This window comes from Budorcas taxicolor, chromosome 23 (genome assembly GCF_023091745.1).
Source record: "Budorcas taxicolor isolate Tak-1 chromosome 23, Takin1.1, whole genome shotgun sequence".
NCBI classification, from domain to species: Eukaryota; Metazoa; Chordata; class Mammalia; order Artiodactyla; family Bovidae; genus Budorcas; species Budorcas taxicolor.
The window spans coordinates 27,103,905-27,124,623 of NC_068932.1; the positions used below are offsets into that span (position 1 = coordinate 27,103,905).

The window sequence follows — 20,719 nt, forward strand, 5'->3', positions numbered from 1 at the left end:
AAATTGTGTTTTCTTTCATGAGTCATAGGATATATGGTGGGCTAGTCTCTCCAAAGGTCATTCAGTCTTTTCTTATTATTTAAGAATAAGAAGATGTCTTAATAGTAAGTGAAATTTCACAGTTCTACTCGGTGGCCTTTTCCAGTGTTAAGCCACCTGGAGTTGGGAGGATATTACGTCTTGGCATTGACTTTGTCGTTTTTGGAGATTCTCTCATCTTTTCTTGACGTTGGTCAATGACTTATTAATTTAGACTGAATAAACAGACCTTAATCACCTTTCTATATAAGTCTATTATATATTTCAGAATTGTACATCTTATTAAATCATCATTGCAACCAAGTTCAATAGGAAATATTATCTATATTTGAAGAAAGTGGTTGAGAGAACATGAATGATCTTTTCAAAGTCAGTTAGAATTTGACTCTAGGTAGTTTGAATGGCAACCCACTCCAGTATTCTTGCTTGGAGAATCCCATGGACAGAGGAGCCTGCTAGGTTACAGTCCTCGGGGTCGCAAAGAGTTGGACACGACTGAGCGACTTCACTTTCACTTTCCTTTCTGACTCTAAGCTCTGTGTTACATTATACCACAGCTTTTTTTCTTTTAATTTAAAGGGAACAAATATAAAATCTATCAGCTTCTTTACACAAATAGGAGATTCCCAAAGAAAATGCAATTCATCCATTCACATTTGTAGAGCCTTTAAAATGAACTAGGCTCTGTGCTATGTTCCAGGATACAGCCCCTACTTTCAAGAATCCAATAGCTTCGAAAGGCAGAAAAAGAAAGTGGTAATGTGTTATATGTAACAAAAGAGATGAAAATTAATAAGACTCAGAAAATAAAGTTGGTTTAATGAGGAAAATCACAAAAATGCAATTATTTAAACTTATTTATGATATGATAGAAGTTTCATATTTCCATACACCATAAAGATGAAATAGAAGAGTTGTCTGATATCAACCTCAATGTCATACATTAAGAGCCTACTCAGGATCAGGCACCAGAGCTAGAAAGCTATAAAACATATTAGCTAGGAATTAAGGAATTAAGAAGTTGCTATGGCTGGAGATATAGGGAGCTCTTTACCAAAAAATATTTATATAAGATAGATAAATATTTTAGATGATATTAGAAAACAAAGATCATGGCATCCGGTCCCATCACTTCATGGGAAATAGATGGGGAAACAGTGGAAACAGTATCAGACTTAATTTTTGGGGGCTCCAAAATCACTGCAGATGGTGATTGCTGCCATGAAATTAAAAGACGCTTACTCCTTGGAAGAAAAGTTTTGACCAACCTAGATAGCATATTCAAAAGCAAGACGTTACTTTGCCGACTAAGGTCCGTCCAGTCAAGGCTATGGTTTTTCCAGTAGTCATGTATGGATGTGAGAGTTGGACTGTGAAGAAGGATGAGTGCCAAAGAATTGATGCTTTTGAACTGTGGTGTTGGAGAAGACTCTTGAGAGTCCCTTGGACTGCAAGGAGATCCAACCAGTCCATTCTGAAGGAGATCAGCCCTGGGATTTCTTTGGAAGGGATGATGCTAAAGTTGAAACTCCAGTACTTTGGCCACCTCATGCGAAGAGTTGACTCATTGGAAAAGACTCTGATGCTGGGAGGGATTGGGGGCAGGAGGAGAAGGGGACGACCGAGGATGAGATGGCTGGATGGCATCACTGATTCGATGGATGTGAGTCTGAGTGAACTCTGGGAGTTGGTGATGGACAGGCAGGCCTGGTATGCTGTGATTCATGGGGTCGCAAAGAGTCGGACATGACTGAGCGACTGAACTGAACTGAGACTATAATACATATTATATACATAAATTATAAGTAAGTAAATATAGAAAACACTTTATAGAATTTAGATTACACTCCAAATCACTGAAGATTGGGGTATTATGAAAAGTTTCTTTGAAGAACTTTGGATCTTGAAAATGGAAAATGGGTAGGGTTTTAGAAAAGGGATGTAGAGTTGATACTTGAATAATAAGGGGGTTAGGGGTGCCAACAATTCCTGTAGTCAAAAATCAGCATACAACTTATCACTGGCCTCCTATATACACAGTTTCTCCACATCTGTGGTTCTGCATCCAAGGATTCAACCAAATACACATTGTAGAATCTACAGTATTTACTACTAAAAAAATATGTAGAAGTGGATACACATAGAGTTCAAATCTCTATTGCTCAGGGGTCAACTGTAGTCAGAGCATCAAAAAATAGAAGTCACCTTATGTAATCCAAATATATAACTAGATTTCCTCAGGACCAGTCTGGGCTTTAGCCCAATAGAACAAATGCTTGCTTAATAACCAAGAATATTTAAGAATATTCCTAATCTCTTTACAAATCAAAATTTGTTCTCAATTCAAGCCAAATTAAATGTTTAAACACTGTGGTATTATAGTAACTAATAGAAAGGGAAAAAAACCTGATGTATTTCCATATACCCCAAATGTCACAGACAAGCAATTGTCTGTGGCTGTCCCGCAGAACCAGAATTACATAAAGTGTTGACAAGTTTCATGGGTAAAACCACCAACCAGCTGGGATACACTGGTACAGTGATATAGGAGTGAAGACACTCGATGATTGCGAACCAGTTGGCAAATAGTTTACTGCACCACATTCTCTGAGTAGCTACTTCTATCAGCCTCATCACCAGGGCCTCTCCTTGGAAAATGCCCAGATCTCCTTACAGTCCCAGCAACTGAAACACTGAAGGCTGAAAGAGCAGAGTGTCACTGTGTGACCCAGGACACTTGCTCCAGCACCTGTTCTGAATGCCACTGCCTATGACAGTCAGCCTGAGCCCCAGCGGAGGAGACAGTGACCTTGGAGAAGGGACTGCACCCTGGAAGGCAATTCCTAGGGTCCATCTGCAAACCCAAACTCCCCTTCATAGCCAACAGATGCTTCCAGTCATGCCTGCATGGTCAAATGTGGGAAATTCAGTCTCCTAGGGATGTGGGCTCGGAAAGAACAGAGAAGAGACAGACAGTTGAGCAGCAGGCTGGCTGTTGAGCCAGTGCACTAGCTGTTAAATATTTTAAGTGTCATCTCTAAATACAGGGGAGAGGAGTCTCATCCGAGATCAAAAAAATGTTAGGAAACACTTGATTAGGCAAAATTTAACGTTTCTTAACTTCAGAACTTAGAATTTTTATTATTCTTACATACATACATAAATTTTATTATTCTAATATACACTGTGAACCTCTTACATGCATATTTCATGAAGCATATTCAAAACATATTTGATTATAGGATCCATTCGTGAGAGATATCTAATGAGATTAGTCTTCTGAACAATATACTTTGGGAAACAGTATGAAGACCAAAAAAAAAAAGAAAGCCAAACAAAGATTATAGCTCTTGGTTTCATAAGAAAAGGAGAACAATAAAAATATTTAAAATAAATCAAATTTGCCAAGAGAAATGCCAGTTATGCCAACTATAAAGTGACTGTTGCTATGAAGGCAAAAAGGAAGCAATCTTAAAAATAGGTACCATACACAGACATATTTAAGATGCAGCCTTGCATCCTCCAATTGTACCATTTTTTAAAACATTCCAAAGCAAGCATTTTTTCAGGTTGTGTTTATAAGCTGGCTTATTACAGATTAAAAACATGGCTTCTGTCAACACCTATACTGTGCTAGAAGATACAGAAAGCTTTAAAAATAAGTGTCTCAGGAAAACAAATAGCAAATGATTAAATCAAGGACTGCAGGCTCTTGTGTTTGATCCTTAATCTTAACCCTTTTCAACAAATGCATCTTAGTGACTTTCAGAACATTTGAAAGCATGTCTTTATTTAAGTATTTACTATATGCATAGACCTGAGAAGAGCTTCTCTGAGGGATGGAGAAATCACATTCAAGGCATGGCCCCTGCTTTCCAAGAACTTATGATCTTTTTGAGATGACAGAGTCTCCAAGGGATGAACACTGGGCACAGCTAGTTTCCACAAGGAGTGGCAGAAATAAAATGTGTGATTGGATTTCCTCTACTACAATCTTATATCATCAAATGAGATAATAAATAAGCGCAGAATCATCTGTAAACTAAATTAATCCATAAAAAGTGCTGAGCACAATGGCTGGTATGTAATAAACCATCTACGAATTATAGCTTTTGTTACTCATTTTATCACTCATTCTTTTTCTTGATGATTTTTAGCATTCTTTGGCCAACATTCACTAAAACCCATCATGTGAATCCGCGAGGAAAATCTCAATCACTGAAAATGAGTTAGAGTTAGTTTGCTTAGAAGATAAGACTATCTCATGAAGCTATTACGATTTTGAAATGTAACCACATTTAGCCTATCATATTTTCAGGGATAAATGTTAGCAGTTTTGGGCAGAACTTGGATCAGAGAGGTAAGGAGAGAACTTGATAAAAGATTCTGTACTCTGCTTCAATAACAACTGTGTCAGGATTCTACTGCTGAATAGATTATTACATTTAAGAATCCTAACAGATATTATAAATGTGCATTTATTGGGTGCTTACAATGTGATCTAAGCTCTTCAGCTCCTTCAGAATCCCATGAGAGGCAGACTGGTATTAGTCATATGCTATAGATAAGGAAGGCCCACATGTATAACCAACCTACTTAACTAGGGCCATAGAACTTGGAGGTGGGGCACCCACTAAGGGCTGTATCTTTAACCTCATGCTACATTTCCTCTCTCAAAAGCTACAAGAGGAAAAAGGAAATGTATTTACAAAGCCTAGTTTTAAAAAAGGAATATGAACTGAAATTATTAGAAGTTCCCCATGGGGTAGGCCCAAACCTGGATTCTCTTCATACTTAGTAAAAATCCAGAGGACCTGCCAGAAGCCATATTAAGAAAAGTCTAAACAGAAACTCTCACAACAAGGCACAAAGAAAGTGATTCTTGATGTGGCCTACTTAGGCTCCTGGGGAGGCTAGAAATATGGACGAGGTGAATGGGTCAACCTGTCAATGATATGATGATGGCTCATGAAGATTACCAAGACGTCACAGCTGAATGGAAGAGCAATGACCTGAAGTCAAACAGAATGGGACTTACGAGCTCACAAGCTGGGTAACCAGTCAGTGTCCTGTCTCCATACAAACTCCAGACTTGCTATAGACAAATAATATTGACTTCTGCATCTAACAGGACTGCAATATAATCCTGAGATTCCCATTCCTAGTATCTCTCCTTTTCTCCTCTCCCCCTGATTCCTGCCCACTCCTGTCTTGTTATTCTTGACCTTGGAGAGCTCTTTATCTAGATACCCTGACAGATGGCCCCTCACTTCATTCAGCGACCCCCCTCTCCTAATACAGTGCTCCTCCTTAGCCTCTTTTATTTTCTCTTCATAGTCTTTACCCACATCTGAAAGATTTTTACTTACTTTTTATTGTAAAAAACAAAATTCTCCCACCAGAATACAAGCGTCATGAGGGTAGGAAAGATGTCTTGTGGACTGCTGTCTTCCGAGCTCTCAGAAGAGTGCCCCAGACACTTGTGAAACTTAATTGTTTTGGCTGAGTGACTGACTTCACAGATGTTTGCTCTTTTCGTGTGGCCCACAGGATTTCCACAAAGTCAAAATTAAGAAGCTCAGCTATTCAGGCAAGAATCACTGAAGTCCTTGTTATGAGCAGATACAATGGGCTCTGCAGGCTCAAGCGGGACTAGGGTGGTCAGCATGCTCCATGCCCCTCTATTGTTTAATGGAGCAACCTCTGCCTGGCATTTATAACCTGGCCACTGTAAGCACCATAGGAAAGCACACATCTCTGTTCATTTCCAAGTCCCCGGTCCTCAGGACAATGCTGGTACATAGCAGGTGCCTTCTACAGACAGAAGGTGAATGAATGCATGAAGCCTGATGGACACCCTCTTTGAATTGAGGATAAGCTAGGCTTCTTCTTCAAAAAGGCTTTTAGAAAATATCCATATAACTTGACACCTTCCTTCACTTCCAGGCCCCAGAGAGGGAATATACTCTCTCCCAGACACACCATGCCATAATACCAAGGTCACAAAAACAAGACTCAAGCTGTAGAGAGAAGTCCAGGGACAAGAAATATCAAGGCATCACTCACATCAGCTCAAATGAGATGTCCTGAAAGAGGAACAGTGTTTAACTCTAATTCAAGAGTCTGCAGCTTCTGTGTTTTGTTTCTTTCCTAAAATCATTAAGAGCAGCCACCTCCACTGTCCCTGGTGCATTTGGTGGCATACAAATAGCTTCCAGAGGCAAAGTTGCACTGGCTACATCACAGACTCTGTTCCTGCGGAACTCGGGAGGCATGAGGTTACAGCAGTGAGAATAATTTAGGGTTTGGAAAATGTTTGCGAGTGAGTCGACATTTAAATAACTTCATTATCATTCATTGACAGGTTTTTTTAACCTGTCAGTGCAATTGATATTTCTATTACCATGTTATAACAAACCTCTGCACATTTTAAATACAGTCACCAGATTCCATTAGTCTACCCACTGTCAAGAAAATATCTCCCAATCCATTTTTCATAATACCTCGAGAATATAATAGGTGATCTACATCAAACGATGACGTGGAGCTGAAGGAAATTGTCTCCTGCTTTCTGAGGATTCTGTCCTGAAATACATCTGCCTGTCAGCCTAAACATATAATTTAAAAGTGCTGCTGAGACATTATAGTGCATCCAGAGCTGAACAAGCTTCCCTCTGTTTTCTTCGATTTCCTGAGCTTTTCAGATTAACCTGCAGAATCAGAGGAAAGGGGGTTAAACAGCAGGATTGGGGGAGGCATGTCAGTTTACTATACAGATACTTTCCACTTTGCCATATGACACAGTATTTGGAATGTCATTTAATTTGTAATAGAAAAGTGTTTATTTTTTTAATGGAAGGGACAGTACTTATATCTTGTTAAATAATAAGCTGTGAAAGTCCTCTCTCATCTTCCTGGTTCCTTGTATCATCACACTGCATTCTTTTATTTTATTGAAGTATAGTTGATTTACAATGTTGTGTTAATTTCTGCTGTATAAAAAAATGGATTCAATTACACACACACACATTCTTTCCCATTATGGTTTATCACAGGATATGGAATATAGTTCCCTGCATTGCACTGTATTCTTGATGTTTCTAGTCACACAGGATAGCTAAGAAACTGGAATGTATCTGACTGTAACTGCATGCATATTGCTCTGTGGGAAAGTGGTGATATAGATTAGAAGGCATTGCTACCCACATACATTTCTGCAGTAAGTAAAGATCTATTATACTTAACATTAAAGAAAGGAGTTACCCTTACCCCTGAAATATCTCCCAGTTCATTTTGAGTGAGTATAAAAATAACCCAAACTTGTACTAATACCCAGAGTATTTTGCTTAAAAAAGGGAGTGCAAATTAACTTAGTCAGATGTTTTCTGTTCAGCTTTTTGGGCCATAGGTACAGGGAAGAGTAACTTTCTTAATAAGGTAATGTCCACGAGTTCCTTCTGACACACACACAGAGAATTGTCTATCCTCACTGTCTCTTATCTGTACCGTCCACTTCAGCTCTCCTTCCATCTCTGGGGCAGAACATTGCCATCTTTGCACTGGCTAGATCTTGTTGCAATAGTCCAGGAGACACCACTACTCCCTCCTTTTCCCTCCTCTCTGTCTTTGCAAATATAATACCCACTGCACAAGAGACAGTGGTGGGGCGAGCAGAGGACACACAGTCCTTATCATCTTTTCCTTTCCCTGGATGCCCCTCCTGACAACGCCAGCTGACTGGCAGCCTTTGTTGTTTCTTCTATAACATCTCATACCTGTCTAGGCTGGCCTAAAATTGTCAATGCTCAAAGTGTTCAGTGCTAATAGACTACCTTCTCTGAAAGCAGGGCTAGTTTACATTTATCCTTTCACCCTTTATTTCCCCAATCAAAATTCACTCATATACTTTCTCCCTTCCTTTATTGAGCCTTCTCATAGCCCTCTGCTGAATGGGATGACTCTTCTTTATATCCCACATAACTCACTTGAATCCTCTCTTCTGTTACTTTCCATATTTGCCATGCATTACCTTCATCTAGGTCTGCTCCCCTCTCACCTTATGGCCAGCGACTAGACAACAAGCTGCATTTATGCTTACTCTTCTGTGTCTCTCTCCACCATTGTAGCTTGTCCATGGTGTTCAAAAGGTGCTCAAACAATGTTGCTGATTGAACACCCTGAGACCTTTTCCTCTATTACCAGAAGCTATCATTCGAGAAATTTCACATTATTCTCTTTTTATGCATTTCTTTTTGGAGGATGAGGGAGCAAGAAAATTTCAGGATTCCCTGCTTGGTTTGAGTCAGACAGGATTAATGCTGAGGCAGAAATATAAGAGAAATTAGGGGCTTACTTAGGAAGCAGGCATAAAACTGTGTATGTAAAATGTATTATGCATTCAGTTCAGTTCGGTTCAGTCGCTCAGTTGTGTCCGATTCGCTGCGACCCCATGAATCGCAGCACGCCAGGCCTCCCTGTCCATCACCAACTCCCGGAGTTCACTCAGACTCACATCCATCGAGTCGGTGATGCCATCCAGCCATCTCATCCTCTGTCGTCCCCTTCTCCTCCTGCCCCCAATCCCTCTCAGCATCAGAGTCTTTTCCAGTGAGTCAACTCTTCACATGAGGTGGCCAAAGTACTGGAGTTTCAGCTTCAGCATCATTCCCTCCAAAGAAATCCCAGGGTTGATCTCCTTCAGAATGGACTGGTTGGACCTCCTTGCAGTCCAAGGGACTCTCAAGAGTCTTCTCCAACACCACAGTTCAAAAGCATCAATTCTTCAGCACTCAGCTTTCTTCACAGTCCAACTGTCACATCCATACAGACCACTGGAAAAATCATAGCCTTGATTAGATGGACCTTTGTTGGCAAAGTAATGTCTCTGCTTTTGAATATGCTGTCTAGGTTGGTCATAACTTTTCTTCCAAGAAGTAAGCGTCTTTTAATTTCATGGCTGCAGTCACCATCTGCAGTGATTTTGGAGCCCCAAAAAATAAAGTCTGACACTGTTTCCCCATCTATTTCCCATGAACTGATGGGACCAGATGCCATGATCTTCGTTTTCTAAATGTTGAGCTTTAAGCCAACTTTTTCACTCTCCACTTTCACTTTCATCAAGAGGCTCTTTAGTTCCTCTTCACTTTCTGCCATAAGGGTGGTGTCAACTGCATATCTGAGGTGATTGATATTTCTCCTGGCAATCTTGATTTCAGCTTGTATTTCTTCCAGCCCAGCGTTTCTCATGATGTACTCTGCATATAAGTTAAATAAGCAGGGTGACAGTATACAGTCTTGACGTACTCCTTTCCTTATTTGGAACCAGTCTGTCGTTCCATGTTCAGTTCTGTTGCTTCCTGACCTGTATACAGGTTTCTCAAGAGGCAGGTCAGGTGGTTTGGTATTCCCATCTCTTTCAGAATTTTTCACAGTTTATTGTGATCCACACAGTCAAAAGCTTTGGCATAGTCAATAAAACATTAATGTACTAAATATTATATACAAATAGAGCAATGCAAAACATAATATGCATTTATCAGTTACAAGGATACAGACAAATTTAGGAGAAAGGGAAGTCTGCTCAGCTTTTTAAAGCATTCTCTCTTTTGACACAACCCTAATCCCCAGACATTTTTGATCCAATGCAATACTTCCATGACCACGCTGAGGTCACATCCCCACATGCTGCAATATGCTACACTCATAACTGGCTGTGCCAAATATTTTATGAATAATAATAGTGGACATTCACCGAATGCTTAAAACATCCCACACCCTGGGCTGACAAACACTTTGTAAGGATTAACTCATTTAATCCTCATGACACCCTACCAGTTAAGAACTGGGAAGATCTACATTTTACAGATGTAGAGATTGAGACTTCAAGAGGAAGAACAACTTGCCAATACCACACAGCAATGATGAGCAGGGACTGGATTCAAACTTGGGCATTTAGTCTCCGAAGCCAGCTTCATACAGACACAAGGTGGCTTGTCCATTTAAGCTTTGTGCTCGTTATAGGTGGAGAAGGCAATGGCTACCCACTCCAGTACTCTTGCCGGGAAAATCCCATGGACAGAGGAGCCTTAGTAGGCTGCAGTCCATAGGGTTGCGAAGAGTCAGGCACGACTGAGTGACTTCACTTTCACTTTTCACTTTCATGCATTGGAGAAGGAAATGGCAACCCACTCCAGTGTTCTTGCCTGGAGAATCCCAGGGACGGGGGAGCCTGGTGGGCTGCCGTTTATGGGGTCGTGCAGAGTCAGACACAACTGAAGTGACTTAGCAGCAGCAGCAGCAGCAGCAGCAGCTTGTTATAGGAAGAAGGAATAGTTTGTCTGGAAAACAAAAGCATTTTCTAACAGAGCTCCCAGAATGTAGATGACCTTCTTCCCCAGTGAGGAACCACTACTGTTTATGACATTTGCCAATTATCATTCTAAAGTCAGTTTTCTATTTGAATGAGGACCCTGAGCCCAAGCATCTAATAAACGAAGACTCTAAAGGCATTGATGGCTCTAGGGACTACTGCAGCTTATGCCTTTGCTTGTGAAGACTGAACGGTGCCAGACATGAAAGCACATCCACATGTATATTCCTTGCTTTAGAATCCTTATCAGAAAATGGATTTAACCTGCAACTGCTCATCAGCATTTGCTATTTCTGACAGAGTGCTTCACTTCACTCTCACATGGCATGCTGGTTGACTAAAGGAGCACTGTGATTATCTTGCCTGGAAATAGGCAAAAATAAGTAAAATATTTATTAAATGAAGCCAGTGTAAATTGGTCCTCCTAGTCCTTCAATCCGGAGAAGGCAATGGCACCCCACTCCAGTACTCTTGCCTGGAAAACCCCATGGGTGGAGGAGCCTGGTAGGCTGCAGTCCATGGGGTCGCGAAGAGTCATACACGACTGAGCGACTTCACTTTCACTTTTCACTTTCATGCATTGGAGAAGGAAATGGCAACCCACTCCAGTGTTCTTGCCTGGAGAGTCCCAGGGACGGGGGAGCCTGGTGGGCTGCTGTCTATGGGGTCGCACAGAGTCGGACACAACTGAAGCGACTTAGCAGCAGCAGCAGCAGTCTTTCAATCAGAACATACAGTGAAAACTATGAAAAAAAAATGTATTCTGGAAGCATAAGCAACTTGTCATTTAGTGGTGATAATAGGATTTATTTGATTCCCTGATATTTAAATGATTAATTATCCTAAATAATGGAAGTTGTTCTCTGGGAGTCATGATATAAGGATATTTTATGAGGTTTTTTTTTTTTTTTTCTATACATGGTAGAAGCCTCAACCTCACATGATGACTAAAAATTAAGTGAATTGGAAATGAGTAAATTATTTCCCCACATGTAACTGGAGAGGACTGAACCACTGATCTCTAGTCATGACTGCAACATTCAAGAATTTCTGCAGCAGGAGTAGTTTTGAGGAACTTAATATCCATAGTGAAGCCTGGAGTAAGGCTTAGAGGAAAACACCATCCCCAAATCATAGGAGACAACCAGGGGTTGGAGTTTCAAGAGGAGGGTTTACCGTCTTCATCTGTTACATGTTGTCTACTTTCTATTTAGCTTCTTTAAAGATGAAATGATTGAGCCTGGATAGAAAACACAATTTGTTCATTACTGCATGAAACGTGAAGTGAACGTGTTAGTCATTCAGTTGTGTCTGACTCTTTGTGACCCCATGGACTATAGCCTGCCAGATTCCTCTGCCCATGGTATTCTTCAGGCAAGAATACTGCGGTGGGTTGCCATTGCCTTCCCCATGGGATCTTCCTGACCCAGGGATCTCACCTGATTCTCCTGCATTGCAGCCAGATTCTTTACCATCTGAGCCACCAGAGACACCCTCATTACTCCATATAGTTTCTTAAATAATCACTATTTATTGGGGGAATTCCATCTATTAATGTGAAGGAAGCTAAAGATTCTAAAATAGATCTTCAATTAAGTCTTAGAGGTAATTTGATCTGTTTAGTGGTTTTTATTTTTATTTTTTATTAAAGTAGTGGGGTATTTAAAACATATTTCAAATTGTATAGTAGACACATAGGAGTTAAATTCATTGAACCCCCTGTTGTCCACTCTAGCCCACACCCAGATACCCCAGTTGGTCTCTTTTAGTAACCCTTTAACACTTTCACACTACCTCCAGAAATCAATAAAGTACAATTACTACACAACTGAATAGGTCTGACCTTATGATTCTGCAGATAAAGAAGATAAGACTCACTGTAAATTAAGCCAAGAATTCAGTTGAGACCAAGTTATGAAGAGAACACAGGTTTTTTGATTCATGTGCTAAGGCATTTTTCAGAATTTCAGGCTATAAAATATGCAAAAGTACCGTTATCTCATTAGAGAAAAATAATTATAAAGCTTAATCATCCTAGAATTAATTAATACTGTAAGAAACATGATTCTACATATAAAAGTTAATTCTCCTCCAAAACTAAAAACAAATAAAACATAAAAATTTAAAATAAAAATAATTACAAAATAAACGAAATCAGAAGCATAGATATATACAAAATTATGTGTAACCACACTTTGGAATCATATCAAACTGAAAATAGTGGTTACATTCAGGAAAGGGACCAGGATGAGGGATAACAGTCAAAGAGGATATTAAAAATCACAAATGATATATAGTGCTTACTGAGAATACCTTTCAGAATCCCTCATGGAATGAAATTTGAAAGGAAAGCCAAGAAACACTTTAGTCATTGATCTTTATCCCTGCCAGTCTTTGTGCAGTGATATCTAACCCACTCACAGGCAATACTCTGCTCAAAAATGTGATGGTCCAGCCAACTGGAGCTCTAACCTACACCATGACTCCAGGCCACACTGACACTTGTCCATAAATATCCAGGAAAACTGTCAGGTCCTACTTCCCTCAGCTTTGCCAATTTTATTCAAAAATCCAGGAAAAACTGGCAATCTCACCCACAGTCTTACCACGGTCCCTTCATTCATTCTTAAATATGTCAAGATGACCACAGTATAAATTGAAACACTCAGGTGTTTCTTGGCTTGAAACTTACTGGGGCACTGGTAGCACCAGAATACTTAGTAATATGTGCTAAAAAATGCTCACCAGAAGTCCAAGACTCTGATTCTTCATAATCACACACAACGTGTAGTTAATATACATATTAGAGTGCACTGATACAGTATCATGGCATCTGGTCCCATCACTTCATGGGAAATAGATGGGGAGACAGAGGAAACAGTGTCAGACTTTATTTTTGGGGACTTCAAAATCACTGCAGATGGTAATTGCAGCCATGAAATTCAAAGACGCTTACTCCTTGGAAGAAAAGTTATGACCAACCTAAATAGCATATTCAAAAGTAGAGACATTACTTTGCCGACTAAGGTCCATCTAGTCAAGGCTATGATTTTTCCTGTGGTCATGTATGGATGTGAGAGTCAGACTGTGAAGAAGGCTGAGCGCCGAAGAATTGATGCTTTTGAACTGTGGTGTTGGAGAAGACTCTTGAGAGTCCCTTGGACTGAAGGAGATCCAACCAGTCCATTCTGCAGGAGATCAACCCTGGGATTTCTTTGGAAGGAATGATGCTGAAGCTGAAACTCCAGTACTTTGGCCACCTCATGCGAAGAGTTGACTCATTGGAAAAGGCTCTGATGCTGGGAGGGATTGGGGGCAGGAGGAGAAGGGGACGACCGAGGATGAGATGGCTGGATGGCATCACCGACTCGATGGATGTGAGTCTGAGTGAACTCCGGGAGTTGGTGATGGACAGGGAGGCCTGGCATGCTGCGATTCATGGGGTCGCAAAGAGTCAGACATGACTGAGCGACTGAACTGAACTGATATAGTATAATGGCCCATTCATTCATTCAACAATTATTTGTGCTGTGTCTCCTAGGTTCCAGGCCTTGTTTCTGACACCGGCAATAAAACAGAAGAAGAAGAAACAAATACAAAATCGCTGTTCCTTTGGAGCTTACACTCTAGCAGAAAGAGACACATTAGAAACATGTAAGTATTAGTAGCTCAGTCGTGTCCAACTCTTTGCAAATCCATGTTCTGTCCATGGAATTCCCCAGGCAAGAATACTGGAGTGAGTAGCCTTTCCCTTCTCCAGGGGATCTTCCCAACCCAGGGATCGAACCCAGGTCTCCTGCACTGCAGGTGGGTTCTTTACCAGCTGAGCCACAAGGGAATCCCAAGAATACTGGAATGGGTAGCCTATCCCTTCTCCAGGGGATTTTCCCAACCCAGGAATCGAACCAGGGTCTCCTGAATTGCCGGTGGATTCTTTACCAACTGAGCTACTAGGGAAGCCCTATAGTCAGAGAAGGTCTTACTAATAAGACATTTGAGGATAAATCTGAGTGATATATGTGGGAAGGTATGCATGTTGAGAAAGAGTGTTACAGGCAGAGGAAAAAGTAAGTGGAAGGGCATGGGGTCAGGTCCAAGCTCTGGATGTCTGATTTATGGCTGGACAGGATATTAAAAAGTAGAGATATCATTTAGTTGATAAAGGTCCATATACTCAAAGCTATGGTTTTCCCAGTAGTCACGCACAGATGTGGGTGTTGGATCATAAAGAAGGCTGAGCATCGAAGAATAGATGCTTTCAAATGAAACTGTGGTGTTGGAAAAGACCTCTTGAGATTCCCTTGGACTACAAGGAGATCCAACCAGTCCATCCTAAAGGAAATCAACCCAGAATATTCACTGGAAGGACTGATGCTGAAACTAAAGCTCCAACACTTTGGCCACCTGATGTGAAGACCCTGATGCTGGGAAAGATTGAAGGCAGGAGGAGAAGGGGACGACAGAGGATGAGATGGCTGGATGGCATCAGTGACTCAATGGACATGAGTCTGAGCAAACTCCAGGAGATGGTGAAGGTGTGCTACAGTCCATGGGGTCGCAAAGAGTTGGACATGACTGAGCGACTGAACAACAACAAATGGTTAGTTCACCAATTTAGAACTACATTTAATTTTTTTTTAGTATGTAGCTCCATTTATTCAAGAACTACATATCTTAAATCCTAAAGGAAGGGGAAAACACCAAAATAATAATGGAACGTGAGATGCAGCATGATTTCTTAAAACTGAGATCATGTTCCTTGATACATATTCCTGCAGGAGATACAGTAAGGCAAGTTGATTACAAGGGGCACCTGTGGAATTCATATGCTGGGCTTCAAGGGCTGAAATACTATGTATTTGAAAACTAGATTTCACCCTCACAGAACATCAGGAAACTCTGCTTGATGGAGGTGAGTTGGTGACATATTATTTCAGAGAACTAAACTTATTTCTGAACAGAACTTATTTCCAATACCCTGACCCAGACTCTTCTGAAAGGTTTTGGCCCTATAACTTACTATTTTTCATCTCCCAAAGCCACCCAAATTGATTTTCTACATACATCTCTGCTTTTTACAGTCCTATTTTTCAAACTACATTTCTCTCATTCTCTCAAAAATAATATGTCCTCCAATTCACCTCCATTAAGCAGCATTTTCAATTTTCAATATCTGGCTCCAGTTTCTAATTGCACCAATAACTCCTTCAACTCAAGGCCTTCACATTTCTTTCACCTCAGAACAGTTAGTGTTTATATGCCTACCTTACAAGAAAAGTGATTAGGGGTCACCCTTCCTAGAGGAATCAATGCCAGGACTTGTCACAGTAATGGGCTCTGAGGTTGCCTATGAGGCTTTGCCAATGACCTGCTGAGTGACCTTGGGCAAGTTGCCCAACCTCTCTGGGCTGTTCAATAATAATGGTGATTGACCTCACAAGGTTGCTGAGAGGAAACACTAATCAACCTGATTGGGAAACAGTCAATATAGAGAGCTCTATAAATATTTACCAATAGACAATGAGCTCACCGCATATAAGATTTGCATAATCACAGAAAACCCTGTCTGGACCCCAGAATAACAGTCAACATGGTGCCTGACATGGTTTCTTTCTCTTAAAATTTAAGGCTATCAGCATTCTGGGATGGTTTCCATTTTGAATCCTAAGAGAAAGGAAGAAATCAGATCAGTAAAGCCTTAGTCACCTACTAAACAAAGAAAGCAATGACTCTAGATCACTAAAGTGGTAATACTATATGCAAGGAAAAATGTATGCATGTTACTTTTATAATAAAGTGTGTGTGCCACTGAGCTTGTCACTCAACAACTAGGTAAACTGAGGATAATATATTACAGATACAGTTCTGGACATGTGCGTTAGTCGCTCAGTTGTGTCCGACTCTTTGCAACCCCATGGGCTGTAGCTTGCCTGGCTCCTCTGTCCATGAAATTCTCCAGGCAAGAATAATGGAGTGAATTGTCCAGTTCTGGACATGAGGGGAAAAATATTCAATAAACCAAGCAAGGATCCTGTTCTCAAGGAGGCTGCATTTTAGCATGAGATAATCAATCCCATCAATAAAAGTGTTTATATTTTCCTGTTTACATAAATACTAAGATGAAAACAAAAGAGGGTCCTGCTGTAAACAGTGACAGTGTGGTGGCTACATAGATGGGATGGTTTTGGGAGACCTCGATGAGTAGATGATGTAAGCATCCATTGGAAGCAGAAGAAGCTACAAACGCAAAGGCCTTCAGGTGTATTCAAGAAACCACAAGAAACTTGTGTGCTCTTAGCTTAGAGGGGGATGAATACAGAGAAATACACAGGACCTAGATCATGTAAGGTCTTCCTTAAAGTACATGGTAAGAAGTTTAGATTTTCTCCCACGTGAGACCATAAGGCATAGGAAAGGTGTGGTAAAAGCCAAGTCTGAAATTGACTACATTTTATAACGATCATTTTGGCTATGGTGTGGAGAATAAACTAGAAAATACAAGAAGTAAAAAAGCAAAGAGACCAAGTAAATGAGAAATATGGCCCAGACAACAGACTCAGGCCAGGATTCACTCCTGGGCTTGATTTTTCAGTGAGGAATACCTGCAGGCTACCAGAAAGTTATCAATTGTACCAAAACCTAGTAATCTATGACTATTTCTATGAACATTTTATAATAATTTCTATTCATTATGCATCATTTTTTCTAGGTATAACTTATATAATAATTTCTTCAACTCACACTCTTCCTTAGCACAGGCCTGACAGTTCCTTTTCTCTTAGGACCAGACAGTTCCTGAGACATTCTGCTTACAGAGACCCTGGGAGGAGTATGGCTTCTTTGACATTGAGGGTGCAGTTTGTATAATCAACATGAATAATTCAGCAGTGTATTAGTTATGCTTTATGATTACCGTTCACTTCAACTTGAGCTATAGTTTCAGAGTTATGGACCTTTTTTTTTTTTTTCTTAATCACCAGAAGCTCATCCATCACTATGCATCCAAGGGATCTACCAGATTACAAAGTCTGCTATTTATAGCAACAATTGTGATTCAAAATATGAATCAATATGTTGGTCCCCTACGCCTAACCTTAGGTGAAGCACAGGATCGCCAGATGAATTTTTACAGGAAGTGAGATGAAAGCACATAGCTGGAGATTGATGCCAGTGCAAGGGCTCAAGAGAACAGGCTCTTTGGCTGCTTCCCAGATGAAAAATGGTCAGCAGTGCAGATTGTGTGTCACAGCTACCTGAGGGGTGACAGAGAAATGATAGGCAGGGTGCCCTGGCATTTTCACACCAGGGTGTATGAACCAAATTTTCTCAAAATGAAGAGTGATCACCCCAAATCCTGCTCAGAGTTTGCCTTAGGAAAGAGGTCTCCAGGACTCCTTGCTTAAGTCATTCAATCCTCAGCATCATTTATGTAGTTAACTGGGAGCTGAACTTCCCTCCCATATTACCATGCAACGTTTGTGTCTCTTGCAAATACCACCACCGTGAACACCTACCTAATCACTTTCCATCCTGGTACCTTAAGATGTAGGACTTCCCAGGTGACACTAGAGGTAAAGAATCTGCCTGCAATGCAGGAGACACAGGAGATGCAGGTTTCGATCCCTGGGTTGGAAATATCCCCTGGAGTAGTACAAGACAACCCACTCCAGTATTCTAGCCTGGAGAATCCCACAGACAGAGAAGCCTGGAGGGCTACAGCCCATAGGGTCGCAAAGAATAGGACATGACTGAGCAGAGACATTACTTTGCCAACAAAGGTCCAGCTAGTCAAGGCTATGGTTTTTCCTGTGGTCATGTATGGATGTGAGAGTTGGACTGTGAAGAAGGCTGAGTGCCAAAGAATTGATGCTTTTGAACTGTGGTGTTGGAGAAGACTCTTGACAGTCCCTTGGACTGCAAGGAGATCCAACCAGTCCATTCTGAAGGAGATCAGCCCTGGGATTTCTTTGGTAGGAATGATGCTGAAGCTGAAACTCCAGTACTTTGGCCACCTCATGCGAAGAGTTGACTCATTGGAAAAGTCTTTGATGCTGGGAGGGATTGGGGGCAGGAGGAGAAGGGGACGACCCGGGATAAGATGGCTGGATGGCATTACTGACTCGATGGACGTGAATCTGAGTGAATTCCGGGAGTTGGTGATGGACCCGGAGGCCTGGCATGCTGCAATTCATGGGGTCGCAAAGAGTCAGACATGATTGAGCGACTGAAATGAACTGAACTGAACTGAACTGAACTGAACTGAACTGACGCAACTTAGCAGGCATGTACCTGAAGATATGATGTTTTCATATCTTTAAGAGGTTTTTTTTTTTTTCTAGAAGGAGCTTTCCTTGGATAGAGGCAATTTCCTTTGTACAGTGTCTAACATCAGGCCTTAAGTAATTAGCCATGTACCAAATATTTCTGACAGTGACGAGGCTAATGAGAATCAGTTACTATTTTCATACTCCCAAAGGCATTTCAACCCTTGTTTGCTGTAAAATGTGTTTGAAGATCCTGAGAGAGAACTTTTCTTTTTTCCACAGCTGGGTTTTTATACAAATTATTAGTAAGAACCAATCTTTTCTAAAATTCAAAGAACAAAATTGGGCTGCTTCATGGGCTTTAGGAGCAAAATCAAGCATTAATCTACTCTTGAAGAGGTGGAACTCTATTCAAGAGAGAGTCACAGTCCTCAGCAAAAGTTTTGTGAACAGTGGAAAATAAAGTAAATGGTTGATATATGTACCATGATGGACTTCTGGAACTGGCTTGATTAGAACTCTGGAGAAGAACCTAGGAATGTGCAGATTCTGGGGGAGTCTAGTCTGGGAAACCAATGTGCATGGCAACTCTGCAGATTCAACAACCATTGCCCACCAAAGATGGAGCAACTGCCATGTGCAGAACCTTGCTCTGAAACAATAGAGCAGAGAAAAGGTGCAATGGGAGGCCCATGACTGAACAAAGCAGAGGTTTCTTGTACAGCCCCTGGCAAGATATTCGTACAGACAGACTTCTGTACTATATAGATGCAGGGCGGGGGGTGGGGCGTGGGAAAGGGCTCCAAAAGAGAGAGAATGTGGCCACATTCACACAACTTCTTCACGGGTAGGACCCGGTTTCAAGCGTCAGTCCTTCTGGCATCAAAGTCCATACTCACAACCTCTGTCTTAGATTATCTCCTCAACACTCTTGCCCAAGAACGAACTGAAGATTTCAGGTCTCCCTCACCCCATACCCCTTCCCTACACACGGCCCTATGGTAGTCATGGCCAGGTCATATGAGACCTAGAGGATTTGCTTTGGGGAGTTACTAAAGCTTTATGAACAGCCCAAGAACAGAAAGGGCTTCTTTAAAAAACCCAGATACAACCAATCAATACTTCTGAGCTGAAAAAATCCCCTTCTCACTCTCCCAGTGCTTTTCAGCTGGGGCGCCACTCTCCCCTAGGAGATCCTCTGTAAAAGTTCTTAGATGTTCTTACATTGTCATAATGATTGAGGATGGGGGCCTGGGGATGCTAGGTGTCATCACAAATGATTTTGAAATGTCCCACTAGGTTCTCTCTACATAGCTAGAAAAATATCTCTAACAGCAAACTTCATTTTATATATAAACATAATTTTTCCAATTATTAAAATATATGTTTTATAAAATCTGGCTCCATTGTAACTAGGGGGAAGATTGTATTCCTTTTTTTTTTTTTTTAAACTGAGGGCTTCACCATTTCTAAAAATTACATAACTGATGACCACGCTACTCAGGGAACTTAGGCTTCCAAAATCACTTGTGTCTGTCTTCACTGTAGCTCTTCTTTCTGACAATCTTACTTCTAATAGTGTACTGTCTAAACACCAAAATAATAAAATACATTTAAACAGTGGAAACAGTGACAGACTTTATTTTGGGGGCTCCAAAATCACTGCAAATGGTGACTGCAGCCATGTAATTAAAGGACACTTGCTCCTTGGAAGAAAAGTTATGGCCAACCTAGACAGCATATTAAAAACCAGAGACATTACTTTGCCAACAAAGGTCCATATCGTCAAAGCTATGGTTTTTCCAGTGGTCATGTATGGATGTGAGAGTTGGAATATACAGAAAGCTCAGTGCTGAAGAATTGATGCTTTTGAACTGTGGTATTGGAGAAGACTCTTGGACAGCAAGGAGATCCAACCAGTCCTTCCTGAAGGAAATCAGTGCTGACTGATGCTGAAACTGAAACTTCAATATTTTGGCCACCTGATGAGAAGAACTGACTCATTAGAAAAGACCCTGATTCTGGGAAAGATTGAGGGCAGGAGGAG

General features: G+C 40.9%; 1 protein-coding gene across 1 annotated transcript in view; it reads right to left on the bottom strand.

Moving 5' to 3' along the window:
• Positions 1-20,719, bottom strand: part of SORCS1 (sortilin related VPS10 domain containing receptor 1) — a 578,854-nt gene that overhangs the window by 269,771 nt on the left and 288,364 nt on the right. The gene's annotated exons all lie outside the window — the stretch shown is intronic.